Consider the following 15,827-nt stretch of genomic DNA (forward strand, 5'->3'; position numbering starts at 1 on the left):
GTAAAATGTTGTGGTTGTTCTTCTTTCAAGTGTCCTTTTGTTTTATGATTTAAAAATGCAAAAAGTAATAATTTCATTTTAGTTATTGGAAGTAGGGTTTAATTATAAAGCGATTCTTCCTTCCCTTTCACAGAAAAATGAATCAATAGAGTTTTCCATGTGGCTAAAGAAGACAGAGAGTACAAACAAGGTGGTGACTATTATTGTGGCAACACAACATTTGTATTTACCCATTTATTTTTCCACCAGATATTTTCAACATAGAATATTAAAAAGTTTGTGATTTTCTTTCTTGGTTTTATTTATAACACATTTACATGTGTTTAAATTTAACTCTGTGTTTTTCCACAGAGAACTGAATTGCTCTTTTTGTTGGCTATTAAAAATTGTTTTGAGAATTTCAAACACATTTTTCTGTTGTAATCCTTGGAACTTTTAAAAACAATATATTTGGGAAGGGGTAGTTTCCTGATTACCTGATTTTGTAAGGGTACATAAACTTAGAATTCTGAAAAAAAATTCCCAAATCTTGTGTTTTTCTCAACTCATCTTTCCTCATTGCTTGCTTTTAATTTTTAAAGTTCATTTCATAGCTTCAGTTCTGATTTTCATTTTATTTTTATTCGGCTTTGCCTGTTTTCTCCTTGTCCAAGTTTGTGTCCAGCCTGGCTTCTGGCTCTGGGCTGGGTGAGCCCTAGTGTAGTGGAAGGAACAAGAGTCTTAGAGTCCTGAAGACGTGAACTTGTAACCTAGTTCCATTACTGCCTAATTGTGTCCACACGTGAGCTATTTAGTTATGCTGAAGCTTATGTGTCACGTGGACTTATAATAGTCAAATTACAGTGTGGTTTTGAGAATAGAATGGGGCTCTGTAGGTAAAACACCTGGAGAGTAAGTACTAGTTCTCTGTGCTTGATGCTGTGTTCTTCCCAGCTACCCAGACCCTGACCTCCAACCCTGGCATCTTTATTCATCCATTTCAGTGATACCAAAACACACCATTCCTGATACTTAGCTGATTTTTAGATATTAAAAGGCTCTCAGTTCTCACATTGCAACTAACTTGTCCTGCATTTCCTTGTGGTAATTATTTTATTATCTACAATGTGAAGTTGACTTTAGTGGCAGTCACAGTCCTGATCTTATCTTTAGTTATTTATTTTCCTAGAGGTAGTAATCAAGTATTTCATGTTGAACTTCCAACATTTAATTGATGTACCAGAGTCATTATTCACTTTCTGTTATATTTGTTCAAATGACAGAAAATGGAGTTAGAAATTGAGAGAACAGTATTGATAATATTGATTGAGCAAATTCTTCAAAGAACATTATGTATATCCTATATACTGTAGTAATTCCTAAATTATTAAGCTTTTATGTTTAATAATTATTATTGTTCTATAAAAATAATATTTTGCATGAAATGTAATAAGAGAGCCTAAAAATGGACACTTAGTTTGGGTTTATGGGGCAGTATTCTCTAAGAGTTATCATAATTAATTAATATTATGTTATTATTGTTAAATATGTTCAATAATTTTAATTTGCACTCTAGTTCCTAGTTTCATTGTATATATATATAATAGGTAAATGGGACTTCAGACACAAATTCAAATTAAAAATTCTGAAGCACTTACTTAAACATGCATCCCCACCCATGACACAGTATTCCTTACTTCATTATTGCTGTAGCCAACATCTTAAAAAACACTCGCAGTTTAAATTTAGGGACTACATGAACTGCTTAATTTATGAGACCTGATTTTCATGAAAAGCACCTAAGATAATTCATAGTAATATACATTTTTTTTTTCAAATAATGATAATGAGGAAGCATCACAAATTTTACCAATTGCAGCATACAGAGATAGACTTTCTCACCTGTTTTGTTTGGGAAGAAAAGAAAACATCAAAAGGAAAGAAAGCCAGATGAATACTTTTGTTGCTATTAGTGGTGATGCATGTAGTGAACTGCTAAGTATCCATGACTAATCGAGATAGACAGGGCTGTCCCTTGCTAATCACAGAAGATATTGGCCTGTCCATAGGAGAATGGAGTGATTATATCAAAAAGAACAGTCAGCTATTACCAGGGCAAACTCTGTCAGGAGTGTCTGTGAATGATAAGACAAAAGGACAGAGATGAAATTAAAAGCAGCATTAACTATCTTTAAATAAGAAGGCATTTTTATGTGCTCACGTATTGCATTGAAAGATGCTTTGTTTTGTTTTTACAAAATGTATTTTTTTAAAGAAACACACTACTTTATTATAAACTCATGAAATTCATCGTCATAAAAATTTACCATAGTAATTGTTTCCTACAATATTGTAAAGCACTTAAAGCTTTATCATTATTTTATATTCTCTACAAAATCTCTAAGTGCTAATTACAGCCATCAAATCAAGTACAGAACAGAGGATGAAGCCAAATGAAGCAGGTGGGTTGAATTTTTGTGGTAAGGTAATGTAGTTCTGTTTGTTTTTGGTCTGCCATTATTTATGTAAACACATGATTAAGTCTTAGTTTATAATTAATAAATGATTATTTTCTACCAAATACAGGTTTAACTTTTTTTTTAAAAGATTTTTTTTTATTTATTCATTTGAGAGAGACAAGAGAGTGAGCGAAAGAACAGCAGGGGGAGCGTCAGAGGGAGAGGGAGAAGCAGACTCCCCGCTGAGTAGGGTGCCCAAACCAGAGCTTGATCCCAGGACCCTTGTATCATGACCTGAGCCGAAGGCAGACGCTTAAACGACTGAGCCACCCAGGCGCCCCTACAGGTTTAACTTTTAAGTTTTGTTGTTGTTGTTGAGGCTTCTGTTTGAATATCATCTCTGAATTCAGCAAATATTTTTTTTTTAGGAATCAGCAGTTGTAAATTAACCTTTTGGTGGATTATCACTGAATCATCTCTGCTCTCTCATTATTATAGTCTTTGAAAATTTCCCCCTTTTCCAGTTCATTGGATAAATCTAACTAATCAAAGAATAACACAAAAATTCATAAAAGTTCAGTTTATAAAGAAATATATTTTCAAATTTCAGAGCTCTAATAACTGAATATATTTGGTGAAAGAATTATGTTGCAGTGAGTAAAAAACCAGAATTTTGGGGAATTTTTTTTTTTTTACTCTTTTCTGTAGAATGCACATAGTTACAGAATAACTTCAGTAGAAAAGAAAATACAAAGTCAATGCAAATAATATTGTCAATGCATGTATATACCAGATACTGTTGTAAATACTTTTATATATACTGAGTAACTGACCCCTCACATCAATACTGTGGTAGATTCTGTTTTTATCCTTGTTTTACACAGGTGGGAACTGAGATATAGGAGACTCAAGTACTTCAGATCACACAGTTAATATGATAGAACAAGAATTTAGGGGCACCTAGGTGGCTCAGTGGGTTAAGTGTCCAACTCTTGGTTTTGGTTCAGGTCATGGTCTCAGGGTCCTGAGATGGAGCCCTGCCTCAGGCTCTGCACTCAGCGCAGAGTCTGCTTGAGATTCTCTCCCTCTGCCCTGCCCCCTTCCCTACTCATTCGTGCACGTGCGCTCTCTCTCAAACAAATAAATAAAATCTTTTAAAAAAAAAACACAAAAGAACAGGAATTTAAATCTATTCAGTCTGGCTTCACAGTCCGTAATTTTCATTACCGTAGTATTTTTCATTTCATGGTGAAGCAGATACAAAGTTGTGTGACAAGAACTTTGACTTGGTTGGGTTGATAAGCTTGATTTAGATTGCTATGGAATAAATAGAATAGGTATATCCTTGAATTTTTTTTCTTTCAATGATTGCTGTAACTCAGCTCCAAAGAGAGAACTCTACAGACTAGGCATAAATTTTTGGTTGGCTGAACAACTTCAAGTCATATTAAGTCACAAGGGGATTAATATAAATTGAAAGCCTCAACGAGCTTGCACCAAAATTCTTTGAATGTTTACTTTAACTGACTTACTGCTTTTATTCAATTCTAAAACATTATAAATTTTAGAACAATTTCTGGGTATAGAGGGGGTTTAACTGAAATACTAGGAACTCATTGAATTTAAGACACAAGCAAATTTTGTAAATGAGAAAACACAGCTCTGCTAATCAATGAGTAGCACATCATTATAGTTTGTCAGTGAGTTGTTGACTCTCAGAGGGTTGTCCATGACGGTGACCAAATTCATTTTGGAGAAGGTAGGGCAAGATGAGTAATGTAAACTTTCCTGAGATTGGCTGCTGAAAACTTGATCTTATGAAAATTTATTTTTCCAATTTTTTTTCCATTTCCAAAGGGCATTTTTTCCCTCGACCTGAAGAAACCACCCTATCTTTCTGACTGTGCAGAATATGGGCTTGCTGGTACAGGTACTGGAGGTCTTGCTTTATAGGTGACCAATATCTTCTGACAGCGTCTTCACCTTGCCTATCATAAGATCTGAGTCAGTGACCACAGTCTTCCTTAAGATGTTCTTCCATAGGCAACATTGCATTGTTATCTGAAAGTCCCAAATGGACCACGTCCTTCAAGTGAGGTCTTGCTAATCTTGGTGTTTCCTGAGCTGGCCACTAATACCACAAGACTATCCAATATAACCTGCCCTCACTCCCCCAGGGGAAATTGGGCAGAACCACACTAAAAGATGCCTTTGACATAGCCCTATGCTTCTGGCTTTGGAGTTTCTGTATGTGGTTCTTTTATTCCCTAAATAAACCTGAGACATATTTTAATTTTTCTGAAAAAAGCCAATGTCTTTTAATCTCCTACACATTTTTTTAAATGATGCTATTATCTTCCAAAAATTTAATGCTTCTTACTCTCCCTATTGGGGCTATAGGTGCCCTAGGTGCCCAGTGAGACCCTCCCGTTGCTCTTGGAGGCCACCTCCACGCATAAATAAAAGCCTGCTCCACAGAGTCTTCACCAAACTTTGTTCTTTTAATTAGATGTATACTCAGGGTTTCTAGACTCTGGGTTACATTTCACTTGACCTTCAGATGGTTTTTCTTCTTACTAACTTACTTGTACAAGCTAGATTATTTCTTCTAACTGAGACATGTTTCTGAGAACTTTTAATGTATTAATTAACCTAGTATTTTTAGCATCCATAGAAGTAATTACTATAACTACCAACATTTTACTGATGAATAAACTGAAATACAGAAGGGCTAGATAACTTACCCATCGTCATCAGCGGGCAATACAACAGGTTTTGCATTCAGGCTGTTTGGGTATAGAGTTTACACAGTAAACTGACAGCTGTGCTACTGTAGAGGGGGAAGGTGGATTTATATTGGGGTCAGGGAATTGACGTATTTCACTGCTGATGGTCCCAGTACCCTCTATGATTCCTATGTAGTAGAAGGTTCAGTAGGATGGAGGATTGTTAAAGAGATGTGAAGGGAGGGGCAGAACTTTGGTCAGACTTCCCTTTGGTGTGATTTTTCCTCTCATCAGAAAACCACAAGCTATACTATAAAATGACAGGGGAGCAAGGGAGTTGAGGATATCAAGGGAGAGTGGTTCAGGTAAGCAGACATCTAGGGTGAATAAAGAAGAGAAGCCTTGAGAGACTGTTGGAATGGAATAGCACAAAGTGAGTTTTTTTTCTGCAAGTGAAGGATGGCATTTTGTTCATGTTTAGTTAGAGAGAGGTAGGTAAATCTTGGAGAATCTCAACGCTGTGGACAGTAGAGTCTGAGTTTTCTGATCCAGAAAGTCTGAGGATAAAGGAAATGGTAAAGGATGTATGTCTGGTTGGAATCTTGATGGGAGATGGATTTGTGAGAGGAAGAGTAATTTGTGATGCGGGCATCACATGGGAGGAAGCCAGGATTTAACCTCCAGGTTTCAGCCAGAATATAGGCATAGAACAGTTAGTTAGGCAATGGGGGTCCTTCGGATAAGTTTGTCAGGGACAGTACAATAATTCTACCATGGTGATCACATGCTTTTCTGACAGAAGGACATTTCAGGCTTTTTGCTTGAAGTAACTTATCAATTAAATCTTCTCTGTTATTAGTTGTAGGCTGTTATACATGTCTGATGAGACTGTGGTTGTTTATGACTTAAAATAGGTGGGAAAAGTGTGCAGTGATTCCTATGACAAGATTTTAAATGCAGCGAAAATTGTCAAGGCCAATCTGTTAATAGGCTTCTCTTTTTATTTATTTATTTATTTATTTATTTATTTATTTATTTATTTTTATTATGTTATGTTAATCACCATACATTACATCATTAGTTTTTGATGTAGTGTTCCATGATTCATTGTTTGCGTGTAACATCCAGTGCTCCATGCAGAACATGCCCTCTTTAATACCATCACCAGGCTTCTCTTTTTATTGCTTGTAAATTTTTCTGCCAAAATCAAGGGCTGAAAGACGAGTTTTGTTCTCTGTAGATGGTATTCCTACACTTGTATTACTTCAACAACATTCTCCCTATTTCTTTATAGCTTAAAAGCTCCCTGGATATATTATAAGAATCACTGGGCACAAGGTATATAAAATAGTTATGCAAAATAGCTATAAAGCCCAGGATGTTCTCAGGTTCAGTTCATTTGCTTCACTACCAACAGACTCGTTTTGGTACCAATCAGAGTTTTGGTCGCCTACTCCTTAAATATATCGCAAATCCTTCTATTTCTCCCCATCTCCATTATTGCCCCTTTGCTCAGGCCACATCATCCTTTGTCTGCAATGCTACAGTAGCTTCCTAACTGATCTTCACCTTATCCGTCCTCCTAATCATTCTCCACACTACAGCTAATGGCATCTTTCTAATGCAGAAGTGCAGTATCTCTCTTTAAAGTCTTTCAACTCTTCCCTATTTTGCTTAGTAAAAAAGTCCAGGGTTGGGGCACCTGGGTGGCTCAGTCGTTAAGCGTCTGCCTTCGGCTCAGGTCATGATCCCAGGGTCCTGGGATCAAGCCCCACATCGGGCTCCCTGCTCTGCGGGAAGCCTGCTTCTCCCTCTCCCCCTGCTTGTGTTCCCTCTCTCGCTGTGTCTTTCTCTGTCAAATAAATAAAAAATCGTTAAAAAAAAAAAAAAAAGTCCAGGGTCTTTTTAGATCTCCTTCTTAATGTCTCTAGTCTTCTATCTCAGTACAAGTGTCTTTGGTTCTAGAACTTTGATTAGAAAACGGTTCTGCCTCTCATTCCTCTCCTGTTCCTGCCACCTGGTTGATTCCTAATTCCTCTTTCAAATTTGGTTTGGATGTCACTCCCTATAGGAAGACTTGTTCCTTTTAGATTAATTAGGTTTTCCTGTTTTGTGTTCTCAAGCATCCTGTACTTATTTGTTTTATTTAAACTGTTCAAAAGATCTTGAAATCACCTGCTTCTTTCAACAGAGTATAAGATCCTTGAGGTCAATGTCCACACCTTTTTCATGGTTGTATCTCTGGTGTGAAACACAATGGTTGGCACAGAGTAGGTGACCATATGTTTCTGGAAATTGAATGTAATTTGATATTACTCCAGAGCAATCTTTCTCAGGTCTCTTGAATAAAGAAGACATACAACATCTATTTCAGATGGTTTTCTAGACATAAAGGCTGGGTTTATTCTGAAATAACTTGGAGGGTGTCTGATATATTAAGCTGATTTTTGTGTCCCCCTCAATCAAAAATTTTCCTGATCTAGGTCTTCAGAGCCATTCTACCTATTTTAAATGTCTATAGTGGGTTTCTCACTCACTCAGAAATGTTCCTGAGCCAGCTCTCCAGAGATACTCAGCCTATCTTTAAACCATCTTTCTCTTGCTTTTAGCTCCCCTTATCTTTTGTTTTCACCTTCTGATTCTTTATGCTTTCCTCTTGCTGACACAGCCACATCCATATAGATGGAAACTTTTTCTCTAAATAGTGCTCTGTTTTGGCCAAAATCTGGGCCATCAAAAATTCCATGTATAAATCCCCTAGGTAACATATACAAACAGATATAAATGAAAAGAGTTTATGCAAATACATATATACTTGAGGAGGGACGTGTAATCTCAGGATTGGCACTTGTAGAAGAAATCATATGTGATTAGGCAGTACATATTACAGGCAGAAATAGTGGGAAGTCTACAGCTGCCATTTCAGAATATCATAAAATTTAACAACTATTCCAAAACATAAATGCATTTTTACCAATGGTAAGTCAGATTCAAAGCAAATGATTGCAAAGTCTCAAATATGTTTTTATTTTAAACACCGATTTAACAAGTTTTTAAAAAACAAAATTATGTAGGTTCCGTACACACTGATTCATAGACAGGTCTTATGTAGACTTAGTTGTAATTGAGACAAGTAAAAAGTAAGGTTAAATAAAATTATCATTTTATACAGGTTTTTTTTTCATCTGTAGTATTGGTATCTTCTTTATTTCTCCCAAGACAGCCCTTGGGTAAGTGACATTTCAAGATGCCACCAGAAGATAGATAACAGCATCCAATTACTTTAGGGTTAATCGTTAGCAACATGGTTGTACTAGTGACATTGTTTATAGTGTTCAATTAAATGCCAATTTAATGACACTCCACATTTAAACAGCAGTGCTGAGCTCTTATGTAGTTCCCAGCCCGGAGGATTGACCAGCTGTCCACCCTTGTTGACCTCATGCCTTTCTTTCTATCTTTCAAGGATGCAGGTAATTGCTAGTACTGAAGGAGACTCAAACAAGCTATTTTCTGGCTGTATTCATGATGCCTTTCTTAATAGGAAATGAATTGGCACTCTTCGTAGTGCCAAATATCCAACAGGAAAGTGGGTTTGGGTATTTATGTGGTAGGAATTTTGTTTCATGAAGCCTTGGCTGGATATTCCACTCTAGATTTACAGCTTTTCATCATACCTTGGATTTTGAGGGGAATGATGGCTGCATTACTATTGACTAAGCAGCTGCAGGATTATCTCTTCCACCCCACCAATTCACCTGGGCTTTTGGAAATAGGTTTTCAGACCCAAAAAATATTCCCGTTCCAAGGGTGAGAGTGAATAAACCGAACAAGCGCTAATATTCAGCTGCAATGAGACTGTCAGGTCCTGATAATTTGCATCCAAAGAAACCAATTTGAACCAAAGTGCTGCTACTGAAATGTGTCTTTTACTAATAGACTCCTATAAATATACGATGTTTTGTTCATTCAAATATCCTCAGGTGAAAGAAAATAAAGTTAAGGTCATTTTCACCCCACAGCTTCACTAGCCGCTTGTTCAGATATATTTTAGAGATGACTTCCAACGGGAATGTATATTGAAGATATCCATCCCATCCCCCTCCTTATCCCTTTAAACAAATATAGCAGACAAGGAGTGCCTGGGTGACTCAGTCATGAAACATCTGCCTTCAGCTCAGGTCATGATCCTAGGGTCCTGGGACTGAGCCTTTGTAGGGCTCCCTGCTTGGCAGGGAGCCTGCTTCTCCCTCTGCCCCTCCCCCCCTTCTCCTGCTTTCTCTCATGATCTCTCTCTCTTTCACTATCTCTCTCTCAAATAAATAAATAAAATATTTTAAAAAATATGTAGCAGACAAGAGCTTACATATGCCATGCCTGCAGTGTTTTCTAATGATATAGATGTGCAAGAGATAGTCTCAGAGGACTTCACAGTCCAGTGGGAAAGACAGAAATAAACAGAAAAGTATAATGTAGTGTGCATATGACTATGATGAAAGTGGTATTGCACTGGGCAATAAAAAGGAGGAAGACATATTATTTTTAAAAAATTCTTTTATTTATTTATTTGAGAGAGAGAGAGAGAGAGAGAGAGAGAGAGATAGTGAGAGAGAGCAGGAACTGGGAGGAGAAGGAGAAGCAGGTTCCCAGCTGAGCAGGGAGCCTGATGCGGGGCTCGATCCCAGGACGCAGGGATCATGACCTGACCCAAAGTCAGATACTTAACTGACTAAGCCACCCAGGCACCCTAGAGGGAGACATTCTTGTCAAAAGAATATAGGAAAAAAAAAGAATTAAAGAAAACACATACAGAAAAAAATGGGTTGAATCACCAATCTGAGGTGATTTCAGCTCTTGGTTCATATAGCTATATTGTCAACTTCTAGAATATAAGGTTGGTTTTTTTTTTTTTTAAAGATTTTATTTATTTATTTGACAGAGAGAGAGAGAGACAGTGAGAGAGGGAACACAAGCAGGGAGAGTGGGAGAGGGAGAGGTGGGCTTCCGGCGGAGCAGGGAGCCTGATGCGGGGCTCGATCCCAGGACCCTGGGATCATGACCTGAGCCAAAGGCAGACGCTTAACGACTAAGCCACCCAGGCGCCCCTAGAATATAAGTTTTAAAAATACCATACATCACCTATGAGGAAAATCTGTGTGAAAGAATAGTATCAACTTGAGTAATGTGAGAATTAAATATCTCATTTGAATTTCTTAATATAGCATATAGTAACATCTGACATATAGCAATTGTAAACATTCTATATAATTAATCAGAAACTATTATTAATGAAAGATGAGCAAATGTTTTTTATTAAGAATATATATTTGTGGGGTGCCTGCGTGGCTCGGTTGTTAAGCGTCTGCCTTCAGCTCAGGTCATGATCCCAGGGTCCTGGGATCAAGCCCCACATCGGGCTCCCTGCTCAGCGGGAAGCCTGCTTCTCCCTCTCCCACTCTCCCTGCTTGTGTTCCCTCTCTCGCTGTGTCTCTCTGTCAAATGAATAAATAAAATCCTTAAAAAAAAAAAAGAATATATATTTGTGGGGCGCCTGGGTGGCTCAGTCGGTTAAGCATCTGCCTTTGGCTCAGGTCATGATCCCGGGGTCCTGGGATCGAGCCCCGCATGGGGCTCCCTGCTCAGCGGGGAGCCTGCTGCTCCCTCTGCTTGTGCTCGTGCTCTCTCTTTCTCTGTGTCAAATAAATAAATAAATAAAATCTTTTAAAAAAAAGTCTCATAAAAAAAGAATATGCATTTGTATGAAGAATGTATACCTATATCTATAGATCTATACTTAGCCATAGTTACAGCTATATATGGAGCAACAGAAAGAGAGAGAAAGAAGGAAAGAGTCATATTATATATCAGATATTAATACTACAGGAAACTGCTCAAGGAATCCTATTTTATAGCAAACCACATTTGAGAAATACTGTTTTAACTAAATTATAAAAAGAAGCAAACTATACTTCAACACACTGGTTTACCAAGGCTACGCCTTTGTTTTCTATCACTTCTAGCTATTCAAGTGAGAATTTAATTAAATGTTTCTTACTTGAATAAATAATCTGATAAAATGAGATCAGTGATGGCTAGTGCCTGGAGGAGACTGTCTTTGGTGATTGATGGCTCTGTGAATGCCATGCTGAATCTTATTTTACATTATATTCCAACCCGTAAGTAGTGTTTGATCTTAAGCAAAGCCAATCTGAATCAGAAGATTGAATCAAAATTTTGAGGATGGAACATAATAATCTGGTTATTTTTCCTCTAGGATTTCAAGTCAATCATTAGAGTTAATAATATTTCTTAATTTGTGAAACATTATCATGATAACTCTATGGAAAATTTCTTCCTTGTTTAATTTAATTTTATTCTAATTCCTATTTCCTATTCCTTTTTTGGTGATCATTTAATGAGGTCAATTTAGTTCTTTGAATACACATGGATCCTTGAAGTCTGCCCAGTGTTTTTGATGCTACTATACTTATGTGTTTTTGTTAAATACATTTTATAATATAAGTAATACTGTGCTGTAACATTATCCTCTTTATCCTTTCTTACTTGTTTCACTCAACACTAGTTTTTAGATGTATCTGTATGTACTTCATTTACTTGAATTGATCCACAGTTCCCATCATGGATAGCCTAGAATGTGATTTTTGTATCTTGAGTATTTGCGTACTTAATTTCACTAAATGTTGTCACACTGTTCTTCAAGAGGTCTGGGACTATTTGCATTCCCACCAGAAGAGCATGGTGGATTTCATCAGCATAATATTTACCAAAGAAGGATTTTTAATAGAAAACCTGTGCAAATTTCTATAGAAGTAAATCTCTATAGTGCATGTTGTATGATATATAATTTAAGCAAAACAATCTGGTATATCTTGTGTTAAAGAGATGCTCAATAAATACTTTTTGAATAAATTGAATGAAGTGCAGTTGACTTGTGGCTCTGACACTTAAGAGTTGTGTCCCTTGGACAAATTAATGAATTTCTTAGTTCTCTGATCTGTTAAGTAGACCTAATAATACACATTTATTAGATTGTTAGAAAGATTATATGAAATAGTGTTTGAAAAGATTTAGCAAAATATTCAAAAATAATAAACATTATTTTTTGTTATTATTTTCTTCTATTTATTATTTAGTGGTGCCATGGAGGTTCATACATAACTGCAAAGCAGTGACATTAAGCAAGTTTTAAAAGTGAAGGTAAGCTTACACAAATCTATCATCTCTATTACCGTATTCCCAGTAGAACACCCTTAGTGTTTAAATACTTAAACTTCACCAAGTGCATGTAACTCTCAATACCTTTTGAAGCTGATGTTTTACAGAGGAAATTTCGTATTCACATGTGGAAGGCAAAATACAACCATTTTTAGAAAACAAGGTGCATGAAAGCGCTTCAGTTACATTTCAAATACAATTAGGAAACCATGACAATCCCATGCAAATATTTTGAAAAGGGAAGCATGTGTCAATAAAAGACACACACATGTATTAGAGGTATTTCTGGCTATAAGAGCCAATATCACACTTACTGCAAACCATTCTCTACCCACGTACTTTGTCCTAAAGGTGTTTGCAGAGTGCCCTGCAAAGTCAACCCTTATTTTAAACTAGATTCACATGGGTCTTCCTAAAATCAAGAAAGTATCAAAGAAGGTATCTATAAAAAAGAAAATAAGTAAATGAAAAAACATAGTAGAGTGGGAAAGATGTTGCTATACACAAAGGCAACTCTTTGTCCTATCTGTATCAATTGTTTGGTAATCAGGAAACAAAGTTTTAATCATTTTATTCCCTAGCATATTCATATAACAGTTTTCTGTGTTTTATCTACATTTAAGAAATAAGTTAGGTGTTTTACTAGAGTGATCTAAGTAAGAGCTATGGCTTACAATATTTGAGAGGAGTCTTCTTTAAAAGAATACACAATTATCCTACATTTATTAATGTTATAAGCATTTATTGCTAAGCTTTCTTCCAAGATCTTGAAAGGTGCTCATTCAAGCAAGGAGCTCTCAAGGTTAAGCTTCATCAGCTTTATAATAAATCAACCTCTGGAATTTGAGATTATTGTGTAATGCATCATAATCTCTCCCTTTTCACATAATAGGAAATAGGTACCAGTTAGCATTTTGGCACAGAACATCTGATTTTCAGGAATGTGTAACTGGCTGATATGAAATATAAGATTCCTGTTTTAAGGCAAACTATGAAGAAAAAAATACAATAAATTAAATGAGAAGAAAAAAAGTCAAGCAATTGTAGCCAAAAGTTCCTCTTTAGTTATTACTTGATGCAGTAAATCTCTACCAATTTTCTTTTTTTTTTTGGACTCATTTGCTATTACTAAATGTATCAGCTCTTAGATTCTCAATTTAATAGAACTGATTGCACTTGTAAGCAACAATTACGGTGATTTTATTTTTATTTCCCATTTCCTTAAAATACAGTGTGTGGAGTTATTTGTTTCCATGCCCCTGATGAAAATTTATGCAGATTCCATGAATTTTCTTGTCTTTCTTAGGCAATAAAAGTTCTCTAGTTCCTCTGAATCACAACTCAAAAGTTAAAATGTCCAGTCCTACGTAAAATAAAAATTTTCAAAATATATAAAGAACTCACCCAACTCAATATCAAAAAAGCAAGCGATCCAATTATAAATGGGCAGAGGACTTGAATAGACATTTCTTCAAAGAAGACATACAGATTGCCAGCAGACACATTAAAATGCTCAATATCACTCATCATCAGGGATATACAAATCAAAACCACAGGGAGATATCACCTTACACCTGTCAGAATGGTTATTATCTAAAAGACAAGAAATAACAAGTGATGGTGTGGATTCGGAGAAAAGAGAACACTTACGTACTCTTGGTGGGAATGCAAACTGGTGCAGCCACTATGCAAAACAGTGTGGTGGTTCCTCAAAAAAAATTAAAAATAGAACTATAATATAATCCAGCAAATTCTACTTTTGGGCATTTCAACCAAAGAAAAAAACACTAATTTAAAAGATATATGCACTCCTGTTTTCACTGCAACATTATTTACAATTGCCAAGATATGGAAGCACCCTGAAGTATCCATTGTGGATGGATGAGTGGATGAAGAAGATGTGATATATATCAGAGTATTACTAGCTATAAAAAGAATGAAATCTTACCATTTGTGACCAACATGGATGGACATATTTTAAGTGAAATAAGTCGTACAGAGAAGGACAAATACCATTTAATTTCACTTATCTGTGGAATCTAAAAAACAAAACAAATTAACAAGCAAAACAACACAGAAACACACTCATAGATACAGAGAACAATCTGGTGATTGCCAGAGGGGAGAGGTGAAAGATGGACGAAATAGGGAAAAAAGACTAAAGGGTGAATTCAGGGTACAAACTTACAGTTATAAAATAAATAAGACACGGAGATGCAATGTACAGCGTGGGGAATATAGTTAATAATACTGTTAACAACTTTGTATGGTGACAGATGGTAGCTTGATTTATGGTGGTTCATCACTTCATAAGGTATATAAATGTCAAATCACTATGTTATACACCTGAAACTAACATAATATTATATGCCAACTATACTTCAATAATTTTTAAAAAAAATTTTAAAGGTGAGTTCCAGTTTATCTTCTCCTTTCTCACCTAGTACTCCTCTACTCCTTTTCCCCATCTCACCATGGATATTTTCTGACCTCTTTCAAAATTTGAGCATGGGGCAGAAGAATAGATAGAGGAGGAAGAAAAGTTCTGAACCAACTGGTACTGGTGTGATGACCTGGTAATGACTCTTTTTCCTTCTGTCCCTGACATTTTTCCAGCTGCATTTCTTTGAACAAAGTAAACGAATCTCTCTCCCACTTACTGCTTTTTAATCCTTATGCATCTCTCAACCCCTTTTTTCTCTAGCTTTTTTGTCCAGAGAAGCTGTATCAAACAGGACCAAAGATGACCCCACGCTACCTCTACAATACGGTTCATGGGAAACAATCATATATAGTCTTCACCCCAACAGACTCTGCCTCTTCACCATTGCACCTCTTGTATTCTGCTCTAAAGCAGTAACTCAGCCCATCCTTTGTCCTATATATTTCCTAGGCAAAAAAGCCAGAAACCAGACAACAGCCTCCCAAAACTGTAAAGGCACATTTAAGGTTCTCTTAATGACAAAGAATGAAGAACCCTCCATCCCTCCCCCTTAGGGGGTTATGGGGAGAGGACTCATGAACAAATAACCACTCACTACAAGCAAAAATTTCCTTCCCTTGTATTTATATTACCAATGTAGGTAAATGGTTTTAGAAGTTAGTTGTTTTGTTTCCTACCATCTTCTGTGAAATACATTTATCCTGAACTGAAAACTCACTTGAAATCTATTTTGTCTTAGTACTTTATTTTTTTAAAAAAGTACTTTCTTATGAAGAAATAAAACAATTTTTGCAAACCTAAATATTTTCAGCATAGCATCTTCTCGTATTTATGTGGTAATTAAATAAGATATAGTATTTGCAGTGGTTCTTATTGAATTTATATCATGGTATACTTAGTCATCTCTTTAAAATGGCATTAAATGTTTTAGTTTGTAATGTCCTTATTTTTCCTTAACTGATGTTAATAGTAGTTATATGATAT

The 15,827-nt window shown here is 36.0% G+C and overlaps 1 long non-coding RNA gene across 2 annotated transcripts in view; it reads left to right on the top strand.

Annotated features, from left to right (window-relative positions):
* Window positions 1-15,827, top strand: part of LOC116637454 — a 198,970-nt gene that overhangs the window by 177,311 nt on the left and 5,832 nt on the right. For both annotated transcript variants that reach the window (XR_004300478.1, XR_004300477.1), the window contains exon 10: window positions 12,319-12,382. This is a non-coding gene — a long non-coding RNA (uncharacterized LOC116637454). The remainder of the gene's footprint in view (window positions 1-12,318; window positions 12,383-15,827) is intronic.

The sequence above is a fragment of the Phoca vitulina genome, unplaced genomic scaffold (assembly GCF_004348235.1).
Source record: "Phoca vitulina isolate PV1807 unplaced genomic scaffold, GSC_HSeal_1.0 scaffold14, whole genome shotgun sequence".
In the NCBI taxonomy this organism is placed as follows: Eukaryota; Metazoa; Chordata; class Mammalia; order Carnivora; family Phocidae; genus Phoca; species Phoca vitulina.